Source organism: Lethenteron reissneri, chromosome 26, assembly GCF_015708825.2.
Source record: "Lethenteron reissneri isolate LAM-NWPU_2019-01 chromosome 26, ASM1570882v1, whole genome shotgun sequence".
NCBI lineage: Eukaryota > Metazoa > Chordata > Hyperoartia > Petromyzontiformes > Petromyzontidae > Lethenteron > Lethenteron reissneri.
The window spans coordinates 12,307,210-12,322,347 of record NC_083804.1 but is presented as its reverse complement, the minus strand read 5'-3'; the positions used below and the strand labels follow the sequence as shown (position 1 = coordinate 12,322,347).

The following is a 15,138-nucleotide window of genomic DNA, read 5'->3' as shown; positions in this document are numbered from 1 at the left end:
CTCCACTGTATGTATGCCAGCGTAAAGCAACCACGGGGAATAACATGGCAGGGTTTAACACTTTGAAGAAACTGCCAGGTGAAAATAAAATAATAGGCACTCACACACATACAAGGAACTAGCAAGGGGATACACATTTGTTTGCAAAGCGGGTTCTAGTGGTGTTAGTGTCTCGTTATGGTTTTGCTGCGATTCCGCAGCATCAGACGCTTACCAAGATGATATTATGAAAGAATTGAAATGCACACATAACCTGAGAGCACCCTGCCTCCTAACGCAATAAGGGTTTATATCACTGCATGTCCTACGCCACATGTCTAATCGTCCTTAGAGAGTTATGCAGCATTAAAAGCGTTCATCAAGGCAACACGATTGCTTGTTTTTTTCTATTGCCATTTAACCTTTTTAGGCATCATCAAACATGAAAGTGAACAGTGCTTATTACAATAAACGAGGCAAGGCAAAAACGTAATTTGAGACTTGGAATGTGCAAACCTCTTAATAAGAAACATCCAAGTCAACCACGATGAAATGCCCAAAGGACCGTTGCACAATATTACAAAACCTAGCCTCAGCAGAGTGCCTTATACATAAGCGAGTAAACATCCACCACTGATAAGATATTTATTCTTGCATGAAAGAGAGACTGACCAAAAGCAAAATTCACTTTGAAAGACTCTGCTCCAAAGAGAGCTTTAATGATAAAAACTACAGGGCAGCTGACCAACTGAAGGATGTGAAACTCATCGGTTTTGTTGGGTTGTTCATGAAGATAGCAATTTTACAACAATGTCTATGTTTAAGTTGATGATGTGCAATGATGATAATAAGTGGACTGTGTATTTATGTTTTTTTGGAGAATTTCTCATACTGTTTCACAAATGTTTACTAACTTTGATCTTCACCTCTTCCACCTCCGATTAGCACGATTTGCTACGCACGCTGCGAAAGCAGTTCAACATACGTAACTAACAATGCAGTGACTCGAGGCGTGAACATGTGATCAATGTATGTGGCCTGAGTAACCCGAGTTGCATTTTCTGGGATGGGTGGCAGGAGGGGCCAGGGGGGGGGACAGCAGGACCAGTGGTCTTAATTTGGGGGGCCGCAATATTAAATAATATTGCGGGCCACTGTGTAAATCTTGACATACTGTGCACTCGCAAAAGCACGAGTATCTGTGCAGAAATGAGCAGCACCCGAAGACGACACTGACGAATTGTGTAATGGAAGATTGTAATGCATACGATCACATTTTCATGACTGGGCTAAAGCAGAAAGTGGATTTGCTAGAATTCGCTTCAAATCATGACATGCTCATATGTAAAACTAAGGAAAAAAAAGACTGCAAGATAATGGGCATGAAGGGCACTGGGTGGAAAACATACGAATATGATAGATGTGGTAATGATCGAGAGATGCTTGGAAAATATCAGTTCGACATTGCAGAACATTCCAAAGAGGAGATATGTCATCGGACCACAGCTTGGTACTATGCAATCTACGACTAAAACTAAAACGTATATCCAAAACGCAATATGAGAAGATGAGGAACACAGAGTCACTCGAGAACTATGAGATGAGGAAATATGAAGAGGAAATATCGAGTAGAATCAGGGGAAAAAATAGAACACCTTAGCATAGACAGCAAGGCGTTGAAGAAGATAGTGGAACTAGCAGCAAGGGCAAACCTACCCTTAGGAGTAAAACCCAAAAGAAAATGGGAAAACCTTGGAACTAGCACAGGAAAAAATAAAAATAACACTAAAGATAAGGGAAGCGGATGAGATGGCGCCTTAGTACAAAAAGCTATGCAATGCGGAAGGGTATTTGCAAGAAAGGATACGCAGGAATGGCTGGAAAAGCAACGTAGCAACATTAAATACTATGCTGGAAAATATAAGAACAGGGAGGGGGTGTACAAACTAGTCAAGAGCACCAATAGGAAGTGGAAACCAAGGCCAACAGCGATAAGAAGGCAAGGACGCGAAGATCTTTATAGACAAATAAAAGGCAAAAAATAGATGGACTGAGCATTGCATCGATTTGTAAAGGAACACGGATCAAGATAATGAAGGGCTGCTGGATGAACTAAAAAAGATAGCCGACAACGATGATGATGAAAATGATAACATCTTGTGCGAAGAAGTAGAAAAGGCAATAAAAAATCTGAAGAAAACAAAAGTCCAGGAGTGGATGACATAAGTGGACAAATGACAAAAGCTGGAGGGAAATAATTTATGAAAGAAATCCATGAGCCATGCAGGCAAGTATGGAGAGAAGGGAAAATACTGGAGGAGTGGACAAAATGCACACTTGTGATGATACCCAAGAAAAGAAATCTCACCGATTGCAAAAATTACAGAACCATCGTACTCATGAGCCACATGGGGTAGGTAATAATGGTAGTAAGTACTATTAAATGAATTAAAAGCGCACTCAGGATTATTTGGTGGATGAATAGGCAGGGTTTAGGAAAGATAGGAACACAGTACAATAAATGTTGATGGTAAGGCTTCTAGTAGAGAAAGCAAAGAGAAAGAATAGGCTGGTTTACAACTGTTTCATAGATCTCCAGAAAGCATGCGATTTGACTAAGATATAACGTGGGCAAAATTAAGATCATATGGAGTAGGGGAAAAGGCTGAGACAGATTCTGCAGGCTATAGGTGAAAGGTGAAAGTCAGCAGTACAGTTTGGACAGGAAATAGAAGAATGGTTCCCAAAAACAAGCGGTATGAGACACGATCTCCAAACAATTTCGTCACAGTTGAAAAAAGTGATGGATGCCATTTAAGACACGGCACAGGGATACCTGTGCAAGGAGAAATAATACATAACCTGAGATTTGCGGACAACATAGATCTGATGGAAGAAAGCTACGTAGTACTGCGAGTAAGTGTTCATACGCTGAATATGTCAGGAAGGGATGCAGGACTGAGGATTAACGAAGACAAAGACGATGGTGTTCGGAAGGGAGGACATTGAGAAAGAAGTAATAATACAAAGCAGCAACATTGTGAATATAAAGGAATTTGTCTACTTGCCAAGTCAACTGACATATGTAGGGTGGACAACGGGAACATTAAAAGTGTGTTGTTTGGAAAAAAAGAAGGGAACCAGAAAGAGAGAAAGACCTAACAGAGGATGGCTTGACGACAAAATAAGAGATTTGTGCCAGGAAAATTGCACTATCTGAGCATATTGGCACAAGATATAAGTGGAAACAAATGAACACGTAGGGGCTATCTGCTCATAGACCGTAATGATGATGAGGTATAAAAATAAAAGAGAAACGGGATTAAATTTTTCACGAACAACACACCAGTGGAAACTAACGCGTAATTTCTACAAATACATCCACGGAGTAAATAGACTTTGATATCACCTAGTGGATATAAAAGAAGAACACGACAGACTTTAATGCTCATCAACTGAACACGAAAATCAAGTGTGCGGTCGTGTAGATCATTTGCGGCTGATATTGGATCTCATCACCAGAAAGTGCTGGCATCAATGAGTTTGAGGCTGATAGTGACATAAGTTCCAGAAACTTTGATATACGACGTACAGAACTCATGCAAATTAATTAGAAATGAAGCAATGACCCATAGGCACAAGCTGTTCCAGGGTGGGGACTGAATGACAACCACAGGACCAACACGAGCAATAAACATGTCTCAAGACTGTCTCATCCTGCCACCACTGGCAGTTGTGCTCTCTGCTGGCCCGCATTTCACCTTCGCACAACTCATTCTTTTTATGCCCCACACCAATGGGCGAGGCTGGCCATAGAACGCAATCTCTTTCTGCCCGATTCCTTTTGCGCATCAATGCTCGTGCATCCCCGGAAATTTTTCACTGCTCTGGAGAACATTGCATCATCACGCCATGGTCACATTCAAAGTGAAATGTGGCCGATGCATTCAACACGCAAATGTTTCAAAGCAAGAGTACTCTCGAGTGGAGACATTTAAAAACACAGACAATACGATCCTTCAACCAAAAGGACATTGACGGATTCGGTAAATCTCTGCTATTTTTTCGCACAATATTTCAGTGAAACTCCATAACCAGTATGTAAGCAAGTAAATTCCCAACGAGATACAAAACATTTTCTGTAAAGGTAACCAGAAACATCTCACAAATATGCATTAAATACGGTAGCGGTTTATTTAGCAAATTATTGACCAAACAATGTCAACGTTTACATTCGTGCATGACATCAGCAGATAACAGCCCACTCTTGCAAAAGGTTGCCAAGGTCTCGCTGTGCTTTGGTAATGTCCCACGTTACCGTTGCCTAAGGGAATGGAATTTACAACCATGTGCAAACTCGTAGAGTGGCGACAAACATGATTACATACAGCAATCCAGCCGCATACGTGAACGACATTTCTATACTTTACATAAAACACTTGCACAAAACAAGAACATTTAATAAAAACATTTTAACGAACAAACCATAACATAAGGATTCTTCACTCACTCCTGCGAGAATGATAAACTACCACCAGCTGATGTTTCTTCGCAGCAATTATACAAGACGACCAGTCTTGAAAAACCAAATCAAATAAAACAAATGACTGCTGCTTTGCGGGAAGCAAGTGGGCGAGTTTAAGGATGGGGAGCTTTAGAAATACATTTGTTGACAGCGTAGCCTAATCACCAAGAGTCACTAGAAACACTGCAGACAAACGATCCCAGCCAATATCTACATTCCTACCGGGGGGGCCCAAGATGATCACTGTTGACTTCCCCACAAACTGGTGCTCGTTTTACCAAATCGGAAGGAATGATGGGGCCGAATTTACCGCTACCGAGATTTAAGCTCAAAACCTCCCGGCTACGAGCCGACGCACTTGAGCGCCGGTGCTGCTACCCGGCCAGTAATCATCCTGAAGAGAAGCTTAATTGTGCCTTATTTTTGCCCAACAATGTGTTTTAAATTCGTGTTGGCATCCGAAAAAGCCAAGGAAGGATTGCAAAAATACAAAATAAACACGGATGGAAGTAAAGTCGCAAAAAACTGTTGCACACTGACGCATGAACCGATTGGAATGATGGAAATGTAATTTACGAGAAGTAGCACAACACTTTGCAGTTTCTGGAAACTACTTGGGATTGAACAATAGCTTGTGCACAGTACACGACCCCCCCCCCCACCACCACCAAGCATGCGCTGGCCGTGCCATGCCATTTTGTTCCGGTAAATTACTCCGTGTCCTTCAAAAAGGGCTAGTGCAGCTGTTAGGGCCGTGTTTGGAGATATACTGCAGTCAAGCCAGACAGATGGAAATAAAGATGAGACCCTCAGAGCGTAGGTCTAAACGGCTCCGTGTGCTATTTCACAATCTGTTTTCACATCAGCTCCGGTCCCATGGAGGGTTGCACACTTTATCTTAACTTTGATTTTAAAAGAAGGTGGGGGGGGGGGGCATGCTCCTTTGAAGTTGTGATGGAAAAACAATGCACATTAAGCCGCACCATTCGGTTTGTTTTCACATTTAAATCATTTTAAACCGTTTCTCTTTTCATACACGCGGAGTGCGGAGGGGGGTTCACTATTTTACAGCCGGGTTAGGTTACTGCCCCTGTAGTGGTGCCTGCACAACAAGCGCCAAAGCCTGAAACCTTCACCCTGCCAAATCCCATACCCACCGCTGGCAGTCAATGTCTTCCGTCTCTCCTTACAGACTCGCTGCAAAAAATGTCCCTTCACTTTAACATTTTGAAAGTAGGTTTTTTTTGTCAATCTGTCAAGATGCTTCAGACTTGAACCTCTCAAAAGTAAACAATTCTCTATAGAAAAATGTCTCACATTCTTGACATTGCTGGCACTCACTCCATTCATTATCTCTCCCACACAGCACGCCCACGTGGAGAAATGCAAAAAAAAGCTAAACAAAGGCCACCTTTAATACATTTCCGAATAAATTCATGTAAATGCTTCACAGATGTAAGTACTCTTAATATGAGGTACACATTTGATGTTTAAAAGAACGCTCCAGGGTAAACGAACTGGAGTTCGTTATTATTCAGAATTCAGAATTGTCAGTAAAATCTTTCATTTTAAAGTCAAAGGTGTATAGTTGTATACACAAACCTATACAAGAGTTTTCTCAGCCAGATTCTCACCGATGTGTACAATTATTCAGAGAAATCAAGGCTGTGGAAAGGAGGTTTCACTGTATATTTGTACAAATATACAAATACAAATATACAAATACTTTCGCAGACAATAAATGCTACCATACAATAATGCAAGAACACATACGTGTTCTTGCACATGTAATGTCATAGCGCCGGCTTGTGGACAGCAGCGGCAACTGTGGTGGACAGACAGTACACACGCCGGTGAGGGTGTGCACGGTGTGTGGGCAGAGGAGGAACTAGGATTAAGGGTCACGGAGGACCCCGTCTGGAGGCCCCTGCAACCTGCTTGTGAGTTCGAGAAGGGAGGCGCGGCCAGGGCGGAGCCAGTCCGCGCTGGTAGCATGAAAGGAGCCAAGAGCATCAGCTCGAGTCTGCCGGTTCTGGGAACGGACTCGTCTCGTCGTTGCTGTCGTCTCGTCGCCATCACTGCTAAAGGTCTTGAAAGCCGACGTGTTAAACCGAATGTTGGTAGATCAGTGCAGTCACTTCAAAATCACACCGGTTCAAAGGGCTCTCTTCAGAGCCACCTGCAAGTGCATAACCACTCCTTAATCATGCCATCTTTGTTGACCATTACATACACGGTTGTCCGTTAAATCCGCCGACTGTGGCGTCACATCATCTCACCGGGTTTGTTTTTGTGGCTGCGTAGACTGACCCGCAAGGAGCAAGGTCACGAATAGATGTCAAGCAGGAATGTGCAGGCTCCACTAAAGACTTGGCATGAAGTTCAGTTTCACGCATGTGTCTTAGTGAAGGTGTCCACAACCTTCATTCATAGTTGTGCCTCTATTCAGGTTTGTGCTTGGCTAAGTCTTCCAAATTAACATTATGCATTTGCTGAAGTCCTTCAACCAAGTGCCAGGTGGAATACTACGCCGCAGGACTGCGAGAGATGGTGGCAACTTGGAGAGTCCTTCATCCACCAGCGGATTGACCATGGCTTGTGATGATGTAGACTGCAAATAATCCACATTTGGTCAGTGTATAAATACTTTAAGTTGGGCCGAAATGTGCATACCACAGTTTCAGATTGCAGCTGATAAGTGTGTGCTCTAGAGTGCAGTAATTTGGTCATTTTGAAAGTTTTGAACGGGCACCTTGTGTAAGGTAGACACAAGTATAGCTTATTCACATATCGCCACCAATGGGAATGCATGTAAAGGGACAATTTTACCGTCCGCTGGTGGAGAAAAGGAACATGTGAATATCTATTTGACTATTTTTATTTTACCAGGTAAGGCACACCGAGCTATACACTGTAGCTCTTTTTCAGAAGTGACCTGGCCATAAATGATAGCCCAACGAAGTGGGTTAACATGTGGAAATGAATTGCAACCAAATACTCAAAGTACAGAGTTCGAAATGTGGACAGAAAAAGCAGAGGACCCAGAGAAAAATGCATACGACCATGGGGAGAACATAAAAAACTCCAAATATACAGGCGGCAAGGTCGGGATCAAACCCACAACCTGCTGTATACCAGGCGAGGTAGATAACATCGCGCCACTGTGGCGCCCCTATTTAAACGGTTTGACCTGACCGACTGATGAGACCCTTAAGACAAGACTGGTCTAAATGTCTGCAAAAACAGGTGTTGTTGGATGGGTATTGGTCTGTATTTAAGGGCTGGTCTCTTGGAATTTTGCCTCACTTGATGCAGTAATTTTAGCTGTGACGGTCCCACCTGATGACGGAGACTTGTGTTGCCTCCGAAATTTCGTGATTTATTATTTTATTTTATTTCTATTATTACTTTTAGTAATTTTATTTTTTACCTACATGACTTTACCGAAAAAACCTAAGAGTATGAATCCTTGCAGTCACGAAAGCTTCAAATCTTTCAAATCTAGAATTGGTCTGGAAAGCCAATAGATGAAAAATATTTTCGTCACTATGTGGGACAATAGTGCTAACATAATGCTTTTACACACAGCAGTAGTAATGCATGTACGCATACGTTTGCACAGCACTGGCCAGTGCTCGTTCTTTGCACAAGGTAGGGCAATAACATGGGAACAACTATAGAAGAGATATATTCGGAGAATGTGCGTGTGAGTCGCAAGACCTGCGTTTACTCAATTATAATTTATCAATTATAATGATCAATTACTGGATGATGCAATGCAACCAAGCAAGGGGGAGTTGGCACAGCACACACCCTTCACTGGTATGGGGCCATTGAAAATCCAGCTTTACCAAAGCCTTAAAATGCCCCTCATTCATTACTGGAGGTATTTAAATAACCACAATCGGTCCAGGGCTGCCCAGCTTCTTAAAAACGACGGCGCTTAATCAAAGTGGCGAGATGCATTCCAAAGTTACATTTCCCCAGTTTGGAGTCCATTGGGAGCTCGTTACAAGACAGACCAACTGCAAAGCAGCAAATGCAAAATGACACAATATTGTGAGCTAATAGAACACATCAGACACAAAACCACACGACTGTCAGTGGACTTTCAAACGGTAACCTCAACGGGTGAATCATTTGTGATCATTTCCAAAGTGATTTTTGCAGGAGTTTCATTAAATAACTTACCACACTGTGATACTATAGGGGAGTGGTGACAGTAATTGGCACACTTTGCTATAAAACCGGCCACCCAAGTTCGATTCTTAGCCACGGCAAACACAATTGCAAGTGGTATCTGAACCCGTCTTGGGTCACCCCACCCCAATCTTAACCCTTCGCCAACCACACTGAGCAGCATGGTGAAGTTTGGCCAAACAACCACAATAACCACCACCACAATACTGTACGTGGAGGCTTTCATACAGCAATGGGTTGACACAATGGGCTGAAACATTTACATTTGAACTGTGATACTAAAACTCACCCCAAGACCAAAGCTCACTGCATCACAGAAACCTCGTCACCGACAACAAATCAGGCCTGTTCTGTATTTCCACCTCGTTAATTGAATGTGTCTTTGGTTGCCTCTGTAAAGTTGCCGTTTCAATGAAATACCTACTATAATCACCCCCTCATTAATATTCATGAGCAGGTGACATCCTCCAAATGGACACACCCCCCCCCCCCCCCCAATTATAATTACCTACTATAATGAGCCAAAAATGTCTGTGTGCAACGCTCGTTACGTCACTCCACATAGACCAGCCCCCTCATTAATAATCATGAACAGGTTACATCTTATTCTTTGGGTTTTTCGGTAAAGTCACGTAAATAGGTTCAAAGAAAAGAACATAAAACTACGACGATTCGATCGCAACACAAGCGGTCGTCATCAGGTTACGTCCTCCAAATGGACACCCCCCCCCCCCCCATTCATAATAATTATCAGCTGACGTCACTCCACATTGCGGGCCGAGGCGCCTCCTTCCCCCTCCTCAGCATCAATTTAATACCTCGCGACAAAGGCAGAACCCTCACATCACGCGATCTCCGTAACGCTATTGAGACATCAAAGTAAAAAGGGCGTCATGATGAACAAGGGATTATAACCTTAAAATACAAGAAGTCTGTGTCACCGCGCCCTTACAAATTGCACACGCATTGATGTAATGACTATCACGTCGCGGTCTCATTTTCGCTTGCAAGTTTCAGATTTACTGCAATACACCCGTCCTAGGACGGGCAAAAGGCTAGTTAATAATGCTTTCCCCTTAAATATATGAGCAGGCTTTTTTTTATACCATCAATGACAGAAAAGGCAGATCTTAATATGCCAGGCAAATGGCCTTTTTCCAGTAAAAAACATAGTTGGTGGACCTAATCTCAGGTGTGCTCCCTTCCTTTGGCTGTGACTCCATTGTTAAGTCTCGACGACCGACCATCACCAACTAATTGCGACACGACGTGACCCACAGCCAAAGGTGGGATGTGCACAATAAGATAACCACCACCACCGGAGGAATACGCAAAGAGACCAGTTCACGTAAAGGAGTGGGATGCAACGTGGCATGGCGAGACCGTGAGATTAAACAGTGGTGTAGGAAGGCCTTCCGTCCAGTACTGGATAGGCCCATGGCTGGTGACAATGATGTTGATGATGAAATTCACTCATACTAGAGTGAACGCACGATTGAAATGGGATGAAAAAAAACCCAAACACTTTTCATAGCCTTTCATGAAATGCAACAGACACACTCCATCAGCTAATTGACAAAAAGAGAATAACAGGACAAGTACTAATGAGGGTCTTTCAAATTACAATGGGAATGCTGCGAGCAGGCTACAGATGCCAAGTGGTTGTTTTTTTTTTACAGGAGGGATACACGACGCTATTGACAGCGGCGAGACAGTGCCCCATGGCTCTCTTGTTCATCGACATCGCATATTAACCGTTGGAAGCACAAACTGAAAGGACTCTTCATAATTGCTTTGTTTATGCCTAAGGCATGATTTATTTAAAATGACAGCAAAGAGGAGGGGGAACTCAAAGCGTAAAAAGCCAAGTAATTTCATCGTAGCAAAGAGTGTTTCATTTTACCGTGACATTTTTTTCTTCATTTACTACAATGAATGATCTGCATTTGACTCAAAAGTGGCATTTGCGTTCCAGACTTAATGTTTTTTGACAAATTATCTGCGATGCCACTGGACACTTTCCAAAAGCACATTCATACACACGCTCACACGGACAGAGAGTTTTGGTCGTGGGATAAAGCTTTTAATCACTGTTTTCTGGCAACTGACCATACATTCCAGATCGAGTTTGGCCTTTTTTTACACATCTGATCTCAACTGTGGCTAATTTAGGCACATGATATTGGGTGTTTAACATTTTTAGGCACAAGACTTTTCCATTAACATGTGATGACATCAAGAGCTGGGACGACATTTTTACAAGGCCTGTCTCCCATCATCGTGGATGATTTTCATGCAGTTTGACAAATATCACTTCCACATTGGCAAACACGCTAATGTGTACACTGCTTTCCAAGAAGACCCTCTTACATTGTGTATAACGCAGTATATTCGCACTACTCTCCTTGAAAATAATTACTATTGACTTCAGGGGCATTTCCCACACCCCAGTTCAGGCTGACAAGAAAGAAAACAAGAGGCAGAATAATTACCAAACAAATCTCAGCAAACCGCTTCGAGAAGCAACTGGGATGGAATGTGCTCGCTGCACGAACAACTTTCCTTTTACAGCACGGTCCTCCTCCTCTTCTCTGAATGCGAGGCTTCACATGGGACATGACTGGCTATGTCAGGCAGGGAGGGTATATTTATGATCCAGTTGAGTTGTCCAGAAATATTACAAATCTATTAGTGCCCACAGCACGTCGGGTGAGTGCTGTGGCATACGTTTGAAATGTGCTTGTACGATAAAGTGGCTTAATTTGTACCCACATGCCCCTCAGCTAGTTACATGGTTGGGTTTGTTTTCTTGGTGGTGGGGTTATTTTTGAGAAAGGAAATGTGCTTTGTTTGTGAAAGCCATGTACCGAAGAAAAAGCAGTTCTGTTCCACGCAACGCATGGGCAGGAATGCTAGATGTTATTCAAAGAGGCAGGAAATGAAAGGATTTAGTGTTTTTGTGTACAAATGCAAGAAGCTTGAAAAAATAAGGATTTTCACTTAAAGTAATCCTGGTTTTTATAGCTGGATAGCTACTGTGGTGGTAATTATTTCAGACAGTCTGCCTCAGCTGGAGTCCAGGCTAAGTGGGGGGTACAAAATTGGCATTTACCATTCTGGCAAACTTGACCGGTATGTCTGTACATGCACATGGACAGCCCTTTTTACAATCTCCTGCTAGATTAGGGCCTCCCCACACCATGCAAATCATAGGGGTTGTTTGACCATACTTCGGGTTGGTAAAGGTGGGGAGTATGACACAGGAACATATAAATACAACTCAACAATGGATTTTGCTGCAATGCCATTGGCTGTCCACCACATAGCATGTATCAAGGGGGAAAAAATGATACCTGTAGCTAGCTGAGGAATGGCCTGGGCCGTCACTGTCATTGTCAATAGGTGACATGCATGTCACGTGTTTGGTTATAAGCCCCATCTAATTGTGGTCCGGATGGATGGTCCTCGTACACTGGAAGTGATGGAAATTTAAGTCAAGTGTAGAAAAAAAGCAGGGATGATAAATGTTATGTACGTTGAACTTCTTTTGGACCGTACGTAACCAACCATGCTAATCGCAGGAGCGGGGGAAGGACAAACTAAACACAAAAATAAGTTCTAAAAAGTGCATAGCTCCAGTGGCTTCCTAATATCGGATGGCCACAGAAGCACAACTGAAAGTGCGTGATGCATGATCTTTGTTCGATGGCTATCAAAACACCGCTGCGGGCATGACCGGACTTTGCATGATTGTTTATGCTCCTTGACGAGATCAACAAGGTATTGTGGTTGATTTGGGGCAATCGCTTAGTGTGCAATGAGTGTGACCTTATAATGTATTCGTTCACCAACTGGAAAGTTCTACGTTTCTGAGATGAATTAAGGTGATCTAATTTTTTTGGAAATAGACTTTCAAGTCCGAGGGCATTATGAGGAAAATGATAAAGTCAATAAATAATTCTTTCTTGCATAAATAACCCTTGCAGAACACATTAAGGCACCTCAATGAATGCACTTTTTTAGTATACAAGACTGAGCGATGAAATAACATGCTCACTTCAAGTCTTTCATAAAATAAAACGAGGTACAGAGTAGAAACAGTGGGAGCAGTAACACAATGGTTAGCACACTGCGCTATGAACTTAGCGACCTTAGTTTAATTCCTGGCCACAGCTAGCATCAGTAGCAAGTGATGTCTGACCAGAGTCCTGGACTGCTCACTAACCAGTGTCATGGGGAATGGTCAAACAAACCCTCATGCCGGTCACAGCATGGAGAGGCTTTCATCCGGCAGTGAATTGACAAAAAACTGGAGAAATATCACTTGTTTTTCTTTTTACAGGGCAATTTGCATTATACTGGTAGGAACCACCTGGTTCCACCAGCCGACAGGGGATTATTGTGTCCGTCCGTCGTGCATCCAAAAATGGTAGGGCTCAGGCTGGGTGGAGAGGGGAGGGTGGGGAGGGGTTGGTTGGGGAGGGTGGGGCTGGGTGGGCGCTGGGTGGGGAGGAGCTGGGTGGGGGGTGGGAGGGGTGGGGCTGGGTGGGGAGGGGCTGGTCACCCCGTGGTGCCCTTATAAAACTCAACGTTTAACCTACTCACGCCGGCTTGTGCCCACCCTCACAGTCGGCCATATTTGCGGAATACACCACGCCGCCGTTGACCCTGGCCATTGACCGAGCAACCCAACGTTCCTACCAGCTCCCTCCGCAGGAATGTGTTTTCACAAATTAAATGCACAGGATATTTTACAAAATTTAATCATTTTCGGACATATAGGTAATCAAAAGCAGGCAGTCTAGATACTGCTGGATGAAGGCCTCCCACACAGTTGGGAGACCATATACGTATACAGTACAGATCGTATTTATGAACAGATGAAATGAGATAAGTCATATACTTTCTCAGCGGTATCGTTTCATATTAAAACTAGGCAGGCAAATGGATTAATACATAGGCATCAGAGTCTACTTGTAAAAATTTAATTCATACTAAATCTTCCCTGCCGAAATATTCAAGTGTTCATGTTTTTTTTATCTTTCAAATATCTTTAAAAATACTGCTTTTAAAATAAACATCCAGTTTCTATTCCAACCCCCCCCAATCGCATTATAATTCCCGTGGCAATGGTCTTTATATATATAGAAAATGTCAGGAAATTTTTTTTCCGTAAATAAGTCTAAAACAACGCGTAAAACTTTCCAGGTGGAAAGTTTAAGATCTATCCTGCATCGATCCAAATGATCAGTGACGAAAAGTTAAGATTCATGAGTGACAAACCAAGACACTTAATGGCAAATCATTATTTAGCCATTTTTTATATCACACAGTGTTAATACAGCCTGCGCACAGACACTTATAACATATTTTTCCATTATTATTCTACACACTCGGCTGCACGAGCAATTTACTGGCAAGGTGCTATGTGTCGTGCATGCCAAGATCCCCTGGAGTTGATTCAAGCCGCATATATTTCTCACCAACACCTGAAGAAACACGTTTGTATGTATTTTAGTCTATTAATAATGAACATGGCATGAGGAGAGGGAGGGGGAAGTCAGCGTTTGCAAATCCAAGACATGTAACAAGTGAAGGTGGGAGCAAAATAAACAAAGTAAAATCTGCGTGTCCAATTCTCTCTCTCTGCCTTTGGCAGAAACATTGACCACACCCAAAGCAGACGTCACTTGGGAATGTATTCTGGTTTTTTTGAACTTGGCTCACACGTGGGCTCTCCCTTCCCCCACCAGCAAATGCATTCACGTCGCGAAATCACGTTGGCGGTGTCGCACGTCGGAGAACACCGCCTCGCCATTCTTTTTTTTGCGAGATGACAAAATTGGGAGCTTTTTTTTGTTTTACAGGTGGCAGGAGGGTGCCAACAATGGCAGTGGCACATGCTAGCGTGGTCTCCGTGGACTTTCACCCGAGCAAACTTTACAAGAGAAAATAAAACACGAAAAGAACCCCCCCCCCCCCCCCCCACACACAAGCTCATGTTTTCAGCTCTCCATCAAAATGTCCCAAAGGCTCTCTCCTCTCTCTCTCTCTCCACCAACAACTTCCCAAACTCCCCATGCCTGCCACTACCCCCCTCCCCTCCTCCCTCCCTCCCACTGCACACGGCTGCAGCCCCCTCCATTCCAAGTGCCTGGAGATATCAGCAGCTATGTGGCCCTGGCACCCTGTCAAGCATTAACTGATGCACAGCCACTTTAAAGAGGCAACTGAGCAAAACAAGCCCTCTTCATCCCCCCCCCCAGCCCTCGTCTCCCCCCTTCCCCACCATCTCTCAGGGGAGCTCAGCCAGCCAACTAATCTAATTGGTTCCATCAAGGTAGGGAACTTTTTTCTTTGCTTAAGGTTCCACCCCCCCACCTTCCTTGCCACCCACCAACCCCCACTACCCTCCTCCCCTCCCCTTCCACCAA

At 43.4% G+C, this 15,138-nt stretch overlaps 1 protein-coding gene across 1 annotated transcript in view; it reads right to left on the bottom strand.

Annotated features, from left to right (window-relative positions):
• C26H7orf50 (chromosome 26 C7orf50 homolog) overlaps positions 1-15,138 on the bottom strand; it is a 61,313-nt gene that overhangs the window by 8,483 nt on the left and 37,692 nt on the right. The window lies entirely within an intron of this gene.